Source organism: Crocuta crocuta, unplaced genomic scaffold, assembly GCF_008692635.1.
Source record: "Crocuta crocuta isolate KB4526 unplaced genomic scaffold, BGI_CrCroc_1.0 scaffold39, whole genome shotgun sequence".
In the NCBI taxonomy this organism is placed as follows: Eukaryota; Metazoa; Chordata; class Mammalia; order Carnivora; family Hyaenidae; genus Crocuta; species Crocuta crocuta.
In genome coordinates, this window is record NW_027533334.1 from 7,339,224 (window position 1) to 7,358,507 (window position 19,284).

Here is a 19,284-nt window from a genome sequence, read left to right on the forward strand (position 1 = left end):
CCGTGGGAGTCTCAGCTCTACTTTCCCGCCACCTCTTCGGGGGGCACTGCTGGTCCCGTTCCCATCTGAATCCCCCCAGTGCGCTTATCAACGAGTACACAGAGGTAGCGCAAGGAATTGGTATGAGCTGACGAGAAACCAGCTGCGGGCGCCGTGGTCGCCGGGCCCGTCCGCAGGGCTGCAGCTTTTCCCCCAAGTTCCGGGCCTGCGCCCAGCGTCGCCTCACAGGCCTTTCCCTGGGCGCACCGCTCGCGGCGCGGGAGGCGCGGACACGAGCGTTCCCGCACACACGCGCGGGGGCCTCGCTCCGGGCGCGCCCACCTGGCTTCCGGCCTCCGCCTCACGAGCAAAGCCGTCGAGGACGGCCGTTTGGTTCAGGCGCGAGGCCGTCGGGACCGCAGGGGGCGTGCGCGCCGCTGGTCTTACAGGCCGCGGGGTGTGAGATGCCGGACGGCGCTCGGCGAGACGAAGAGGTTTCCCGGAACCGTATTTGGGGGCTCGTGAGAGTTTTTTTCACCAAAGAGCGCCAGGAGAGGAGGCCGGTAGGACACCCTAGGCCTCGCCCTCCCTTTCTAATCCTCTCCCACNATCTTTCCTGCTTCTCCTTCTCCCTCGGTCCCTTCTGGGACCCTCTCCTCCCGCACTGCCTCTTTCTTCCCCTTTGCTCCCTTGCTCTCTCACTCCCCTCGCCTGCATCCACCCCTCCCTCCCCGCCACCACTCTCTACTTGGGTCTTTTTGATTGCCCACCACCTCTTAAGTTAATCGTTTCTTAGTTTGGAAATTATCTCCGGATATGAGGTTAATTTCATCTTTTTTACCTACTGTACATAATATGGTTTCTGCTATACAAGGGGGCGCTGCATAAGTATCAAACTCCTTTAAAAAAAATTCTTTAAAGGGAATGGATTCCCACGCGTAGGGGTTTTACGGGAAAGTTCTACACTGGTTATAGGACAAGACCACTGTTTCTTTTGATCTCTGACCCACCCAAAGGGCCAGGGTGCTTCTTGTGAATGGCGCGCGGGGCAGTGAGCACCTGGGGTCCAGGACCTAGGCTCGTGGTCCTGGCGGAGCCCCGAAGCTGTGGCCCCAAATCGGGCGCCCTAGGTAAGGCCCTCCCAGCTGCCCGTAGACTCTTCTGGCAGAGCAGTTCCTGGAAGTCGTCTCTGGCCAGGCACCGGAGCTGCGGGGCATGCCTCCAGGTTGCTCGATTCGGCCGCGGACTCAGGCCTGGCTTTCCCTCTTCGCGTCAACTCCTTCTTTGGAGAAAGGCCGGAGGTGTCCGAGAGCCTGGATTCCCTTGGCAACCTTTCTTACTCTCGTAGGGGCAGATTACACAGAGCCCTGAGCGTCGCCCACGTGGCTTCTTTCTTTTTGCTCTGTTAGTGTGTTGACCTTATCTGTTTAAAAAAAAATTCTGTATAATATAGATTGTATATAATAAATATATTCTTACCGATTACCTGGGCTTGCATGAACAGAAAGGTGTTAGCAGTGGGCACAAGTGGCGAAGAGTCTTCCAGGAGAAAAAGAGATTGCCAAGACTGCAACTGGGGGCACTTAGGGCCACGATACAACTCATGCTTCTGTTGTGTACTAAGTGGCTTTGGGCAAGTCACTAACTCGCTCTTTCCCTTCATGTCCATCGTTTCCTAAATGAAAGTTGTCGAGTAAGCTATGTGATACTGGGATCTTGTTTCAACCTAGAGAATCTCCCCGACAAAGAAGCTTTTTAAAAAATCTGATTAGCTTTTGAATTGGTTTTGCTTTTCTTCTTTTTAGCCCCTTTTATCTCTGTTACATTCAGAGAAGGAATGTTGGGAAACAGCTTACATTGAAAAGGAGAAAACATTCAGCGAAGTCTGAAAAAAGTGAAGAAAAAGAAAGTGATGAGATCAATTAATGTAACTTTTTTTAAAAACTTACCCAATTTCCCCAATGAAAATAAAACTGAGCAGAGCCTTTTGGAGCTCAGCTTCGGGTTCAGATTTACAAAGGAAAACTGAAGCTCAAGTTTGTAGAGGGCAGGATGTGCATTGGCTTCCTAGGTCCCAATCATACTGTAGATGGAGTACCCCAGGCTGCTAAATGGAGTACTCTATCTACATCTTAACTGCTTGTTCCATCAGATGTATCTCAAAGCAGTTGTGTCTTACTCTTCTAGAGGTTAAGGGTGGAACCTGATCCAAGTAAAATGGAGAAATAAGGACCAGGTGCAGAAGAATGAAATGTGGTTTAAGGCATCTCCAATAACATGCCACCTAACTCAAAGTCCTGCTTATGGCTTCTTAGGTTTACACACAGCATGGCCAATGGCTAAAAACTCTCTTCCTAAATTCACTCCTTGGTTAACAAAGAGTTTGTATCTGTTATGAGCTAGGCACTAGGAGTTAAGTGCTGGAGATACTGTATTTAACAAACGTTGGGGTACAATTTCAGGCTAGTGAGAGAGATGTGTAGACTGAAAAGTGCTGTTGCATAGTGATACATGGGTATCATGGGAGCATTAAGAAAAAAAAAACAGAATCAAGATCAAGGAAAAGCTCTACAGAGGTGTGCCCCTTAAGCTGAACTTTAAGGAGGGGGACTTGGGCAGTTGGGCGAGGGCTGGGTTTGGGGCAATGAGTAGGCATTCAGATGATGTGCCTGAAGGCCCAAGGCTAGAAATAGCTTCCTTTAGAGAAGTTCAAGTAATCCTCTAAAGCAAAAACAAATGGTAAGAATGAAAAATAAAGGGATAGTGGGGAAAACAGCTGAAGAAGCAGGCAGAGAGCCTCTATCTTGAAGAACTTTATGTGCTGAACTTGAACTTTATCCTGAAAGCTAGAGGAAGCTCTTAAAATATTTTAAATGAGAAATAAATGATAAAATTTTCATTTTAGAAAGATCACTTTGATGGGAATGTTGAGGACACAAAGGAGGGTTGGGTAGATTATAGAGAAACCAGTTAGAAGACTATTGCAGTAATAGCTGATAGAAGTGATGAGAGTCTGAATTTAGATAGTTATAGTGGCTGTAAAATGATATTGAGGGAGGATAGGGGGAGATGGAGGGAATGATATAAGAGGTAATAAAGGGAACCTAAGAGAACCTGATGGCTAATTGAGTATGAGGGATGAATGAAATGAGGAATAAAGATTCCTAGGCTTCTAGCTTAGGTATCTAGAGATTTGAAGGTGCTACCTACTAAGAGGAAAGCCAGGACTGGAACAGAAAGAGGATGTGATCAGTTTGGGAGCATGTTGATTTTGTTGTGTTTGTGAGACACCCAGGTAGAGATGTCAGATGAATGCGTATCTGGGTCTGGAGTTGCGTACTGATCTGGGCTGAGGGTAAAGATTGAGGTCACCAGCATAAGAATAGTAACTGAAGCCGTGGGTTTGATGAAGCCATTCAAGAAAAGTGCCTAGTTAAAAAATAAATTTAGGAAACACTAGCAGGCCATCAGAGGAAGAGAAAACCTTGAAGAAAACTAAGAAGGAATGGTCAGAGAGGCAGAAGGAAAACATAACAATAAGCATCATTTTGGGGGTACCTATTATCTTCTAGTCAGTGGCCTAGAATCTTTATATACATTATTTCATTGAATCCTTATAGCAACCCAAAAGGTAGATGTTTTCAAATAGAGAAATTCAAGTGCTGAGAAGTTAAGGAACTTGACTAGAGTATGTTTAGGCTCTGAAGTCAGATGAAACCTAGATTGAAATCCCACCTCTCAATAGCTATGGGATATGAGCAAATATATAATCTCGCTGACTCTCGATTTCCTCATCCACAAAATAGAACCAAAAGAGAACCTACCTTGGAGGATTATTGTGAAGATTAGATGAGGTAACATATGTAAGATGCCTGGCACAGAGTGAGTACTCAGATGCCTGATAGTTATTATCCTTATAAATAACTATAAACACATAACACTATGTTAACTTGAGTGGCTACTGTGTCTTCTTTAGTTCTTTGACACAAACCTGGACTCAAAATTCTCACCAAAGGTCCATAGTGCACAACTGAGTTCTGATCTGGACTACTATATTATGGTAAGGCTTTACTAAAGATGTGGGCATGGCCAGATGAGAATGAACACAGAGCACGACAAAAAGCTAGATAAAGTGAAAGTATATCATTTCATTTTAGGATCTCCTACCAATTTCGCACCTTCCTGCATAATTCCTTGGAGAAGTCATCTCTCCCAAACCACCAAGGAAGCATTGTTAAATAGTCAATATACATCAAAGTCCAATAAGAGTGTGATCTCACAGGGCATCAAGAGTTCTCATTGCCAAGACCCACCTTCCAAGAGAGGAACTTATCTGAAGAACTGCCCCTTCCAGATGATTCATATGGGGGATGCCACTTTTTTTAGAGTTGGCATGCCTATCTCTAGGAGTATAGCCTTAAACTATGGCCTCAACAGTATAGCCTCACTAGAACACAACAAAATAAGCCCAACATTCATATAAAAGTTACACTGTTTTTCGTAATTCTTAGAAAAGATGGGACTTCTTATATGAACTCTTCTTAATCTTCTGTGACTCTTAGGCCATCTTCTACTCAAAAGTCACTCTGAAAAGGAAATTTGGATAAAGCCAGAAACTTACAATAATCCAAATACAACAAAAAGATATATAGCAAAGGGGACCTACCAGACTGAAAGGAAGAGAAAGTTTTTGTCAGTATAATTGAGAAAGAACCACAAATTTATGTTCTCAAAATTGAAAGATGTAAGCAGATATAGAAATGAATAAATTATCGGTTAGTGTTCACTCATGTGTTTTTAATCCCGTAATATGATTAGGTATTTCAAAGTATAGAGACTTTTGATCATGGCTTTAGTACAATTCATAATGGCAGTTCTTTTTATTTGTTTCTTCACACTTGTTTCAAGGAATGTAGAGACATATTCTGCCCTAGGGCTTCAGTTGGTTTACCTCTAAGGTGATGCCATGCAGATTTTTTGAGGACTACACACAGATAGAGATTTGGTAAGCAAAAGATTCCAAATGTAACCTTATTTGCCCATTTAAAAAGCCATAGCCATTAACCATTTTTATGGTAATAGTTACCTGTGAAACTTAGAAAAGCTGAAATGTATTTCATTGACCCACAGCATCCATTTTTCATGGGAAATGTTCCTCTTTAGGTTAAGAATTTTAATGCCATCTGTCAGGACAGCAGTACATATCCCCCAGACAACAACAAAAAAAGAGTTGTGGTTAGGCCATGTGGGACATGCTGTGTTAAACTTTGTTAATCAGGTCTCTTTACTACTGGGCGTGTCAGAGACGTTAACTGTTGATGTGCTTTGTAAAGTTTTAGATGTATTTAACTACTAAATCCTTTTGGTCTCAGAGGGTCTAAAGAGACTTTTGTGTTACAGATCATGCTTTGAAGTAAACTACTCTTTGCAATTACCACCTGACCATTACTGGGATAGCATACTTCCACTGGAGAAAGTCATTTGAATGCTCTCTCATCACATTCACTCCCACCAGTGAATCTTCCTTATCCTCTCTGTTCCTCCTTCGCTGACGAGGGAACCTTCTGCATATTGCCACAGAAGTCAATGCATATCTGGATCACAAGATATTTATTTATTAATGTTTTTCTTTTTCTTTGTCTCTTAAAACAGATTAATACAGTGCCCAACACATGAAGATACTCAAATATTTGTTGAATAGCTATCAAATGAGCGAGAAGTACTGGAAAAAAAAAGGTAAATACAATCAGAACAATTTCTCTGTTGCAGATATGCCTTAGGGTTCCTTNGCTCCTGTGAGTGGAACCATAGCTATATAATTCTATTGGATTGTTTCCATAAGGTTTTAGCTCAAGAAAGAAAACATGACTAGGGAAAGGAATCCTTAATTACATCTTAAAAATATGATCAAAAGCAACATTTAAGAAAAGTGTTTCCAGGGAAGAGCTGAGGATGACACCCGGTTTTATAGTAATTCATTTTCCCATACCTCAGAGCATGTGATCAAAGCTGATATACATTATCTCAGGCTTAGTACCAGGGTGATTCATTTTTTTTTTCTTACTTTTTTTTGAAGCTTTTATTCTGATGAATAAATAGATTAGGAAGAGCCAAACCTGGGCTAGCCAGGTGTAGACTCTGAGAGTCCTGCTGCCTGATCTGTAATAATACCCCCCCCCCCTTAATGAAGAAGCTGTGGCCTTTGGCACCTTGAAATAACTATCATGCAATTCAGATCCTTTTGAATCAAGATAGGAATAATAGCATGTTAAAACTTGCAAGAGGAGGACAATGAAACCTCCTCATTAAATGTGGAGGAGGTTGCAAACAGATTAGTTATTAGGCAAATCAGTGTGATACAAGTCCTCCTGACAACCTGTATGCTCAGTGCTGGGATCATTCAGTTAACCTGGGCCCCGGATTTAAAAGATTCAGACCCAGTAAGGCTTCAGCTCTAACCAGTTAATCCTCCTTCCTACCATACCACCAGAGGAGGAAATAAAAGTATGAAGTTTCTAATTCCTTCTCCCTCCTCCCGTAAGTTGTGCCCAACATTGATTCATTGACAATTGTTGACACATCTCCAAGGAAGACTGAAAATTTCCTAACTTTACTGGCATTTTTGCATGTGAATAATGAAAACTTCCTAGTGTAGAATCTGAATAAAGAAATAAGAAGCAGTGTATTTGTCTGAGGACCTGGTGGTGTGGTGACAATTCTAAACATCTTACAAAGTTCAGCTCAAACATCTCATCTGTTTATGTGAGGGGAATTCTCTGCCTCCTCCCCCAAGTCTGCAGCTTCGAGAAAATAGAGGGCAGGCCTAGGATCAATCATTGGAAGGTGCAGTTAGGTGAGTTTTGATTAAACATAAGACTTCTATAACATTCAGAGTTATCAACCGTACAACCTATGGCTTCACAAAAGAGTGAGCACTCCTCCAGTTAATACTATATGAAAGTTGGACAAAGACATTTCTAAAGTTCCTTCCAAACCAAAGACACTGCTGTTCTTGAAGCATAATGAAGAACACACCTTTGAAAATATGCTAGCTGTCCTGACTAGCAAACCAGTGTCCCATCAGCTCTGGTTCTTACCTTCTTTGAAAAGTCATGTTTCCTTCTTCATTGGTTCTGAGAACCTGGGAGGGAGGTGAGGCTGAAATGTAGAAAAAAAGTAATACCTCCTGAGAAACTAAAACATCTTGAACTCATACATATTCACTGTTGGATATTTTGACAGAAAATTTCAAAAAAATTTTTTAAATAAATTATCAGTTTCTAGGAAAGCTTCAAGAGAATTTATAAAGCTAAATAGTACATGTAATAGTAATTATAATAATAATAAGTACCTAGGGTCCATACTGAAGTTTATAGCTTTCAAAACACGTTCAAGGAAATTCCTTTACTTTATTAGTTTTTTCTCCAGTTCACTGCTTTCTGTTTTTTTATGCAATAACTTAATTGAGATATAATTCATATGCTGTAACCTTTACTGATTTTTAACCTTTTATAAATAGTAAGAAATAAACTTAATGCTAAAGAAAAAGTCTTAACTTTATTTTTTTAATATTTTTATTTATTTATTTTTAAATTTTTTAATGTTTTATTTATTTCTGAGAGAGAGAGAGACTGCGCTGAGCAGGGGAGTGTCAGAGAGAGAGGGAGACACAGAATCCGAAACAGGCTCCAGACTCTGAGCTAGCTGTCAGCACAGAGCCTGATGCAGGGCTCGAACCCACGAACCGCGAGATCATGACCTGAGCTGAAGTTGGACGCTTAACCGACTGAGCCACCCAGGCGCCCCTAATATTTTATTTTTAAAGCAATCTCTACATCCAGTGTAGGGCTCAGACTTACAACCCCAAGATTAGGAGTCTCATGCTCCACTGACTGAGCCAGCCAGGTGCCCCCAAAATGCTTTAACTTTAAAACAAACAAGCAAAATAAATAAATAAATAAATAAATAAATAAAACAAATAAGCAACTCTTCAAGAGTCTGTATCTTACTAATATTTAAATTTAACTATGTGAGATAGATTGTAAAGAAGAAAATATTTTGAGGCAAAGCTAGAAAGACTTTTGAGGCAAGGTTAGAAAGAGAAACATTGATGATATAAGTGTGCGTGTATGTATGTATATATATACATATATCAGAAAATATTTTGACAAAGACAAAGGTTAAGAGGAAAAAGACATCTGAAAAATAATATAAGAAGACAAACATTGATGATATAAGTGTGTGTGTGTGTGTGTGTGTGCACATGCGTGTGTGTGCGTATACTTATCAGGGGAGTGCAGAGGAGACAAGGGAGTATGAAACCTGGAAAGTAAGTTTAGTTTGGTGAATATCAACAGGGCTGATCAGGGCTTTTGAGAGAGGATGGGAAAGATTAAGAGACTAGCCAAGTTAATTTGGAAACAAGCCAGGTCCACATGTAATAAGCTAAAGAATTGTCTAAAAGGATAGGTAATTTAAGAAGGTGGTCAAAGAAGGCTTACTGCACAAGAAGCAAAGATAAATCAAAATAGACTGGTGTCCAAAGTTTAACTCAAGGGAAAAAATAACTTGTACAGATTCTTGTGGTATATTAAAAAAAAAAAAGACAAATGGCAGATACTCTATTAATCAAAGATTCATGCTACATTTCTGCATTCTGTGTTTTGATTCCAATCTGAAGTGAATGATTCACCAAAAAAACCACAATGAAAAAAAAAAGATTGCTAGTTCAACAGATACTAAATAATCTATTTTTAAAGACAAATATAATTACAGGATCCAGTTAAAATAATGCCTTTTAAAAATCACATGTGAAGAAGAAATATGTATTATATTTGAACTTAAAATATGACCTCTTAAATTTTACCAAGTGTTCCAAGCATAAATGTAGCTAGAATTAGTGTAATGATGATCCTATTATTTCATATTCATTTTAAATGTTAGAAAACTTAAAAATCCCCAGTGGATTTTTCACATCAGAATTTATTTCACTTAGTATTCTTTACAAAATGAAATTGTTGTTTTTACTCAACGTCCATTTAAGTCACAGTATAAATTAATGCATGCCACTTTACTATAATTAGAGCATAACTGATTAACCAAATGGTTACTACTACTACTACCACCACCACTACTACTACTACTACTTCTACTACACATAGTGGAAATTTTCAAAGCTGATTTGTCTTTTACCATTTTGTACTGCCAATACCACATATTTTCACTTTTTAACCAAATTACTCTTTTTATGTCATTTGTTCCAAATAATCAGTCCAGTTACTTTTGTTAAACCTGATTGGATCAGAGTGTGTACATGGGCAAGTTAATCATAACTGAGATTTCACAAATTACTAAAATGCTGTTCATTTGTTAATATTTAAAATTATTATTAGATATAATTTATGCACATTTGTGCACTCTGTGTACTCTTATAAAAAGAAGAATTAAAAACTCTGCTCTTTGAATACTTGGAAAATTTTAAGACACCTAAATAATATGAAAATAAACATTTCTTACTTTTTTTAAATCACAGATGTCTCTGAAAATCTGATGAAAGCTGCAGCTTCCTCTTCCCCAGCAATGTGTATATGCACATGAAATTTTGCTTACAATTTCACAAAGTTTTTAGACTCTCTGAAGTCTGCCTATGGACCCACTAGAGTCCATGAACCCTAGGTTAAGAACCTCTGCAATAAACCCACACTTGGCTTTGGCAAGATAGAAAACTTACCATTAGAAAGTATGACTGTTTAAGTGTTCATTCTTTAGGGCCATGTATCTGAAAGGAATGATTAAAAAAAAAAAAATCCTCCCTAAAAAACTTTGGCTCAGTTATCCCTCCTGTTTAGCCTTAAAATGAGGACCAATTTCCTTTGGGTCAAACCCCAAACTCTTAGTGTCTTGACTTTCTAAATGCTTGACAACTATAGACACTTTAATGAAATCCAAATGGGTGAAATTCAACACTTCATTCTGATGCTCTTTACAGATGTTCTTAATAAGGACACTGAAGAAGCCTTTAGAAGCCTAGCTTCACACATCAGCCAAGGGAAGAAAGAATTCATTGGAAAATGAAGATAATAAGTAATTCTGGAGTGTTCCTGTACCAGTCAATATCAAGCACTTACAACATAAACCTATAATCAGCTTTGTAGGGAAGCGTGTAGTGCACAGAGGTAGAGTCTATTGATAGATTCCTGGGTAGCAATAGTGTTAGACCATACTACATTCTGATGTTGAATAGTTAAATTCTGCTCAGAATACTTTTCCCATAAAGGCTTTTCTACAAGTGACAGCTTTTTTTTAAAAAAATGAATATAGAAAGAAGCTGAAACAATCCTCTTTGCCTATCATAATATTAAAGCAATGTTTAATAGCAATGAAGACAGAAGTTGTATAAATGCTAGGATTTTATAAGTAGAATGGATGTTATCACACCCTGTAGGTAGATTAGGTCACCATAATCATTCTGTTCTTCTACTCCCTTTGTTTGCCAACAGCGGATAAAAACTCACCTGAAATTTGTCTTCAAAGCTCTGAATAGGATAGTTGCAGTCTGGGAAATTATTTTCCAGAACATTCTTTGAGGCCATCTGGAGAGAAAGGTTGGCACACTTAGAAACAAAAGCTTACATTAAACATTTTTATCAATGAATTTGCAACTTTGAAGGTGAAAAAATACTCAATTTTTCTGACAAGATATTAGTGTTATGGGCTCTTTTCTTACAATTTTCAAAGGAGTAGTGTCAGCTTTATAGGAATGTGTGGAAGTAAGGCACAGTAACCTGAAAGGAAAGATCAGAAAGAAAGGTACTCAAGATTTTGCATTAGATTAGTCAGGCTTGTGAGTTCTGATCCAGAACCTGTCACTTTTATTTCCTATAGAGCCTTAGGCAATTTACTTCACTCCAAGACTACTCCCCCATTCATCTCTTTCTTCACCCATGAAAGGAAGATAATGCTGACCTACCTAATATAAGAAAGTTGTGTAAATTTCATGTTGTGTTCAAAATATTCCAATAATTTAAAAACTTATTCAGTTAAATTTTAGCATTTGATAAATTTATAACTTTTTATCTTATGTCTTAAAGTGGAGATGGCCACAAAACAAGTGAGATATTGTCTGTGTGTTTTTACCTAACACCATCAATAATTAGATTAACATTAAGTTAGGGAGAAATCAGGAGGAAATATAAGTATTTGGGAAGGTAGAGAGGGAATACAAGACTTGAGAACTGGATTGAATGTCAGGAAAATAACTTTTCTTCACCTCGATGGTCTCCATCCTCAAATGTAGTCCTTATCAATATGTTTTTATATATTCACATTTTTTAAAAATGTGGCCTCCTTCCAGTAGAATGTAAACTCCAAGGATGTAAAGAATGTGGCTTTCTGGTATACCAGTATATCTCTAGCATCACAGAGTAGCTGCTCATTACATATCAATATTAGTTAGTTCCTAAAGTCCTTTTCAGCTCTAAAATCAACTTTAAAAATTTAATTTAATTTAATTGTTAAGTAATCTCTATACCCAACGTGGGGCTCAAACTCATGACCCCAAGATCAAGAGTCAAATGCTCTACTGACTGAGCCAGCGAGGCACCTCTAAAATCAGTTTCTTCTTTGGGGATAAAAAAGGCTTATTATGAAAATTTCCAAGCATGTAGAAAAGTATGGAAACTAACATAAGCTCGTACACACATCACTTAGTTTTCTGAAGTCTTAACAATTTCAGTATTTGCTTCAGATGTTTTTAAGCAATAAAATATAAATACAATTGAGTCCCTCTTCAGTGTATAGTGTCCTTAATTTCTTTTGTCTTTCTCCCCAAGTAACTGATATCCAGGATTTAGTATTTATTATTTCCAAGAACATTTTATACTTTTACTATATTTATATGAACGATATATCATGCCTTAAAATGTACATGAATGAGACATACTTGTCATTCTGCAAACTACTTTTTTGGTTAAGTTATTGCCTTTTTTCTTTTTTTTCCTTTTTTTCTTTTGACCTGGGCAGGAGGTAAAGTGTTAATCAAGTTTACAAGAGCATCATCTTTCTATTTCTAACTGTTTCTATCTCTGAACCCATAGAAATGGGGGGAAAGTCCTTATAGAAGTCAAAAAGGTTAACATAAAATAAGGAACCTTCATATGGATCTAGATCAGAATCAAAAACATGGCCATGTCCTGTCATCACATTATGATATTTATAACACCACACTGCCAATAAGTGATGTTGCAAAAATATGGTGCCTCATAGTAAACACTGCAGAGGACTATGAATGGGTCCCACTGAGCTTATGACTATGGTCCCGTGCACAAGTGAAGTAATTTTTAGGATAGAGAAATACTGACTCTTTAGACCATAGCAAAATAATGAGAAATGTTCATTTCTGGCCCATAGTACCAGTTGAACTATTGTTTTAATTCTGGCCTTAAAGAGACAAAATATCTATTAGTTTAACTTTATGTTCCAAATGCTTGATCTTGTGCAATTCATGTAGACTTGAATTTCAGATGATCTATTTGGAAAGCTGAGTTGTGGGAACAACTTATCTTTACTATTAAGCAGCTACTATATTTCAATAGATATTTCCTCATTCAATAAATATTAAAATGCAATAAAGAATATGAGAGTATTTGTATATCTACTTAATGTAGTTTCTTTTTCCTAGATTAATTTTTTGTTTAGATAAGAGACATAGGGCAAGAACAGTACAGTTTCACTGGGAAGTTTACCTTGGTAAAAAGACAGGAGCTATTACATTCTATCTTGTCAATGATCCATGGATAATGGGTCACCAGGGGATTTAAGAACTGTATCTTTCAGTTCTTGCCAGGGAGGTATCTCAGTGTGCACTGATGTGAACCATAATATGACACACCTTGAAGAATCTTCAAAACCCTCAGGCACTCTCTCAGCTGCTGTCATGAAGATAGGGGGCTAAAGGTTGTCAGTTAAGCATAGTATTTTATAAATAATTTCAGTAACAATGATTTTCCTATTTCTCATGTTAAATTCTAATAAAGAGATTTAATCCTCAGGTTTAGAAGTCTTTCGACTTCTTTTCCATCATCTTAGAGGAATTACCTATTTACACCGATATGGAAAAACAAAAGACCCAATAGATATATTGTTTTATTGTCAAGTGTGTGTGTGAGGAGAAGTTGCAAAATACTATTACTCTGTAATCCTATTTGTGTGTGTATGGTTTTAAGTATATGATTACCTTTGCATATCCACAGCAAAATATCCAGAAAGACAGACCAAAAATGTTAATAGTGGCTACCTCTGGGGAATGAAACTAATAGATTCATTAGTGGGGGTGAGGAAATAAGAGGCTTCTACTTTATAGACTTCTGTACGGTTTGAATTTTTTTTTACAATAAGCATGATTGTTTTTATCAGCTGAAAATGATAAACACGTTTTCTTTTCAATTTAAAAACTTTACTGTTAATCAACAGTCATCCAAAGAACCTCTAAAATTTCAGAAATTTTAGAAAAACACATGATATGACAGTTTCAAGTAGAAATTAATTTGTAAACCTGCATTTATTTTTACTGAGTTAATGGCATATTTTATGAGAGAGAAGTGATATGATTTCTTGGTATTTTCTAGCTTTTGTGAAGTGAACAATGCTTATCTAATAATACATTCATGCTTACCTCAATGAGAACATAAATCTTACAAGGTAGTGCAAACTCACATTGTACAGATGAGAAACTGAGCCTCAAAAAGGTTAAATGTTTTGTCCATAAATAATTCCAGAGCTTAAAAATATTCAATCCATCTTTTCTTTTAATATTTATTTATTTTGAGAGAGAGAAGGGAGGGAGAGCACATGAGCAGGGGAGGGACAGAGAGAAGAGAGAGAATCCCAAGCAGGCTCCAGGCTTAGCACAGAGCCTGATGCAGGGCTAAACCCCATAACCACAAAATCATGACCTGAGCCAATATCGAGAGTGGGATGCTTAACTGACTGAACCACTCAGGTGCCCTAAATCCATCTTATGACTTCATGTCCATAAGTCATATGGCTTTTCCCATCACAAAATATAGTCACCTACTCTGAAATTTTAGTGTAACAATAAAACAATCTAAAAAAACAATTTTTAGGTTGTGCATACACACACACCTCAACACATAAAGCATTATTCATAACAAGTTAATGTTCTCTATTCAGAAGCCAAAGTAACAAATCATTTGGTGACAATATTTTGATCTACAAATAAAAAACAGAATTATTTTTACCTCTGTTGATTTTCTCATCTTATTCGATTATTATATTCTCTTTATTCTCTTGCCACTTTAAGTTAGCAAATGGATTAAGAGAACAAAAAATAACAAAGAAATAAAATATCAAAGCCAAAGATGTCTATTAGTGTAAAAAAGAAAAAATCTAATTTGGAGACAGCCACAATAGAAAAGAAAAGTACATAGACCATAGAAGAGTAATAAGAATAAATGCAGAGGAAGATTTCACCACTTCAAGGACATGAGTAAATAAGTAAAGAAAAGTGGGTTGAAATTTGTTTTATGTTTATTACGGTAGGCACATAGTAAATGGCTGATGGATAAGATAAAGGGAATGATGGTGTCAAAGGCTAATGCAGACATTCTCAGTTTGTAATATACATAAGAACTACCTGAAGTGTTTGTTTAATATACAGAGTTCTGAGTCTTTATCACCAGGAATTCCAAGTCACATACTGGATTAGGAAGAGCCCAGAAATAAGTACCCTGGATAAGTCTGATGATCACACCTGGAAGAACACTGAGCTAGAATTACTGAAGCTCTTAAAAGGAAGAAAACAAAGAACCAGTGTACTACAGAAACCTAGAGAAAAAATAGGAAAAATAAATTTGAATGGAAATCAAGGAAAGGAGAAAAAGGAACTAGTAAGATGTAATGAAATTAAAGAAATGGTTTAAAAGAAGCAAGAAGGTATATGTGGGTTTGTGTGACAAGAGACAAGCAAAGGCTGGTCAGAGGCAATAAAGAGGGGGAAAAAATGAGGAAACTAAGGCTTTATATTGAATTTTTAAAATAATGTTTATTATCTTTTCCTTTATAAAAGTAACACATGCTTATTGTGGTAAAGTTGAAAATAAGAAAAGGAGAAGAGGGGCACCTGGGTGGTTCAGTCAATTACGTGTCCAACTTTGGCTCGTGAGATTTTGGCTCAGGTCATGATCTCATGGTTTGTGAGTTTGAGCCCCAAGATGGGCTCTATGTTGACAGCTCAGAGCCTGGAGCCTCCTTCAGATTCTGTGTCTCCATCTCTCTCTGCCCCTCCCCCACTCATGCTCTGTCTCTCTGTCTCTCTCTCTCAAAAATAAACACAAAAAAACTTTTTAATAAAAATTTTTAAAAATGTAAAAAAAGAAAAGAAGAAGAAAAACACATCTTTGGCTTGTTACTCACGAATCACTCTTATTAACATTTTGGTATATTTTCTGCTAGTCTATTTCTGCTTAGTTTTTTCAAGGTTTTATTTGTTTATATAGTTTGGGTAATATTGCATATGCCATTAAATATCTTGCTGTGTTATAACATAAGCATAAGGTTATTGACAGAAACTTAATTTTTAATATCTGCTTAATATTCACAACACTCAGTTTTCCTTTCTTCCTTGTTAACAGAAATCAGGTTTTGGTTTTTTTTCCAGGCAACCAAGAGTTTCAGAGAAGGCTAGCTCCATTTCTATGCTTAGAAGATGAGTTTTATTTAGTCTAAGTCCCTTATGGGATAAGTCTATTTTCCTTGTCAGCAATTGGCTGAGGAAGGAGCAGGTTGACCTAATTCTGACCAATAAGTTATATGGGCCAGTCTACAGGTTGGATTTATGCCGAAATTCTTAATTCTTAAACAGCGATACAAGGAAGAAATAAATCCTTTTTCTTCCCGTGAAATGTGTGTGAAAAGGAAGAACTAGCACTGGTGGTTGGAACTGTTGCAACCATCTTGTAGCCATGAAGAGAGCCAGTCTACACACTAAAGATGGGACAAAAGAAAAGTAAGAAGAACTGGGCTCTGGATGATCTTGTCAGTCCAATTAATTATGCATCTCTGGATCCTACCTTTAGACCTCTTGTTCTGTCAGAAAATAAATCCCCTATTGTTTAAGCCTCTTTTATTAGTCAGGTTTTCTGTGTGTAGTAGAAAGCTATACCTAATAGTATAATATATACCTAGTATAATGCCATACATAACAGATATAGCATTATGATTTACCCAACCATTTCCTCTTATAGACTATTTGGGTTACTTATAGTTTTTCACTATCATTTTTTGCCTTGGATAGTTATATAGAAAAAGTTATATAGCTTAGATAATGTAATTTGTGTTGGAGGGGAAAACAAGCAATAAAGAAACAGGAATGAACTTGAAATATCTCAGGTCATCAAAGCTGAATCACTCTAAATCTCCACTCCCTTTATTGCTCATTACTGTCAGCAGAGGTGGTTATCAGTGGAAAGTTACATTTCAGAAGAGAAAATTGAGAAATACATTCTCAGTATAATACAGTTAATAAACGTGAACACAAATAATCCTCAAAAATATAAAACTTATTCCTTTTTACAATGTGTTATATGGTTTCATCAACTTTTCCTCTTATTATTATAATAATATTAAAGTTACTTTGGGAATATGAAAGCTAGCACATTATGCCATGGTAAAACCCTTGTAGTAAAATTTGCTGTAGATTTTATTCTGTGTTCAATCCAAATGCATGTTGTCTATCATGTTAGCAATATTCAAGAACTAATGTTTCCCAAGTACCTTCCAGGGGTAGGCTGCTCCTCTAGAATCAAAAGAAGGGCAAGGTACCTCACTGAACATAATTTAAGTGAAGAGGTTCAAATGTCTACGCTAACATCTGACAAATGAATGGTAGAAGAAACTTCCAGTATATGCTTCTGATTTCATCACTAGTAGTAGTTAGGCTTATTTATAATTTGAAATTTTAGATTTGTTTGCTTTTCAAATATTCAGTTGTCTTAGAGTTAAACTTTTGAAAGTTTCCTCATGTAAAAGAGGATGTGCCTGTGCAAAATAGAATTTTAATTACTGCACTTATAAAGCCCTAATACAACAATGACCTACATTTCAATATTAGCATCAATCATGTACCTAACACATTCATAATTTTACATTAATAATTGATTGCAATATAATTAATTTTAGATATTATTTTTAAAATCCCACACATGGATTGCAAAATAAGATTAAAGTCACAGCTGAATACTTAACTGTTGTACATGAAGTTCTTCAGCACTGTGGTTATGACTCGTGATAGTTCCCATTCCTGGTCTCTGGCCAGGAGTATTGATTCATGTGTTGACTATGGTAGAGGGTGTAAGGAAAACACAGGCTAATCTAAAACTCAAATAATGACTCTTTCCTAAACCAAAAAAAAAAAAAAAACACCAAAACCAAAAACCCACACCAAAAACTCAGATTAATTTCATAAGCTACAGGGTATCATTTTCCTTATGATGTCTTATAAGTTTTTCTCACATAAGATTCATTTCCTGCATTCTTGAACATAAAGAAGAAAACAAACCTCTGAATTTGAAGAGGAAAGAACCCACTGTTCAAAAGTTCCCCTGAGATCATGAGGTGTGGAAAGAGAATGAAATGAGGTAGATCCCTTTCTGAGTCTAGATGGTTGCTGGCTTCAAGAGTGCAGATTGAAGAAATGAGGTAGATCCCTTTCTGAGTCTAGATGGTTGCTGGCTTCAAGAGTGCAGATTGAAGGAAGAGAGCTATTAAATTAAGCCCTATTGTAGATTTTTAAATTAGCTGAGTAGTCAAGATCCCAAAGTGTCCATTTGTTAAATTAATGACTATATAAATAAATCAACATTAACTTTTGAAATAGTGTGTATCTGGGAAGAGGAACTGCTTTTTCCACTTTCTCTAATTTTTCCTCATTTCCTTCTGATTCCCATTGTTTAACTAAAATAAATGCAGAGGAACCATATTCCTATCTAAATATCCTTGTGACAGGGACTTCAAGGATATGCTTGAGCTTGATAGCGAGCAAGGGTCATTCCTTGATAATTGGACTGAACCCTGTGCAATGGAATTCTGACGCTTATAGTTGGTTGGGGTGGGTGGGGAAGCGAGACTGAGGACATGGAAAATGCCTGCAGGATTAGGGGAGCTCTAGGGACAGTCAATGTGTAACCCTGCCCTAAAGTATTCAAATCATCTGTGCCAAGGTAGGCAGGATCTTGAGAGAGGAGAGGTAGGGAGGTCACTGAGTTAATTCTGTACAAACACAAGAAAACAAACAAGAGTTTCAGTCTTCTAAATACCACACACACATGCACCCTCACACTCTATCCCTGCCCCCTCTCCTCAGTGAAGGCTTGGACCCATCCCATGTTGGGAAATACATTTGTGTGAGCATTAGACACACAGGCTTGGTGAGTGGACACTTTGTTGGATAGAATTCATCTCTCATGAGAAGCATAAGTGACTTCCAGCCAGTTCCCTTGAGAACAGAGTAAGCATTGAATCTGGAACACTTTTGAAACCTCTTTGTAAGTTGTGTTGAACAAGGCACTGGCAAAAAATTTGGAATCTAGTCCTCAAATCGCTATGTACCCTTCTGGAGGATTCTAAAGTACAAACACAGGATGTGATGCCTAGTCCCTAAAGATGAAACATGCCATCTAACACAAATATAAAAATGAAAAAATCTGAGAATACCTCATTTACCCTATTGTTCAGTGTTAAAGTCTGTGAGTACCTTCTGGGCTGCTGGGCTACGGGTTCCTCTGATGTTCGCTCCTTACGTTCAATGATTTCCCTTCTAGTCTCTGCATAGTACCTTAGTTTATCTGTATCCAAAACCTTCTGCCCCAATCCTATATAGGTTGACATGATACTAGTGTCACATTCTCAGGAATCCTCTGGAAAAGGTTGAAATGCCTCATAAGATTATGACATACTCCCCATGAGCTTCACACAGAGTACCTATACTTGTGTCATTTTCCCAGGGACAAAAGATCAACCAGTGATGATTGTCACTTTGCAAGTGACCTAACTCAACTCAGCCTTGCAGAGAAATCTGAACCTTCTAGAAGAAAACATCTCCACCCTAGGAAAGCAATATTTTCACAGCTAAGTAGTTTCTCCTTTCTCCTCTTGCCCTCCATCTTCTGAAGGTTGTATCTTCCTGCACTCTTCTACTGAAACCAGGATAAAGTCTCTGTCTGCAGTGCTAAATCATAGTGTTCAAAGTCTAATGGTAAGAGAAGTCCATCATAAACTTTGACATTAGGT

General features: G+C 37.5%; 1 long non-coding RNA gene across 2 annotated transcripts; it reads left to right on the forward strand.

Moving 5' to 3' along the window:
* Positions 1-393: 393 nt before the first annotated feature.
* On the forward strand, positions 394-16,118 carry LOC144218342 (uncharacterized). 2 transcript variants are annotated; one of them, XR_013331120.1, is made up of 3 exons: positions 394-542; positions 5,632-5,715; positions 15,860-16,118. It is a non-coding gene; the product is annotated as an uncharacterized LOC144218342 (long non-coding RNA). The 2 variants fall into 2 exon arrangements; XR_013331121.1 differs by lacking the exon at positions 15,860-16,118 and adding an exon at positions 9,968-11,770.
* Positions 16,119-19,284: the final 3,166 nt, after the last annotated feature.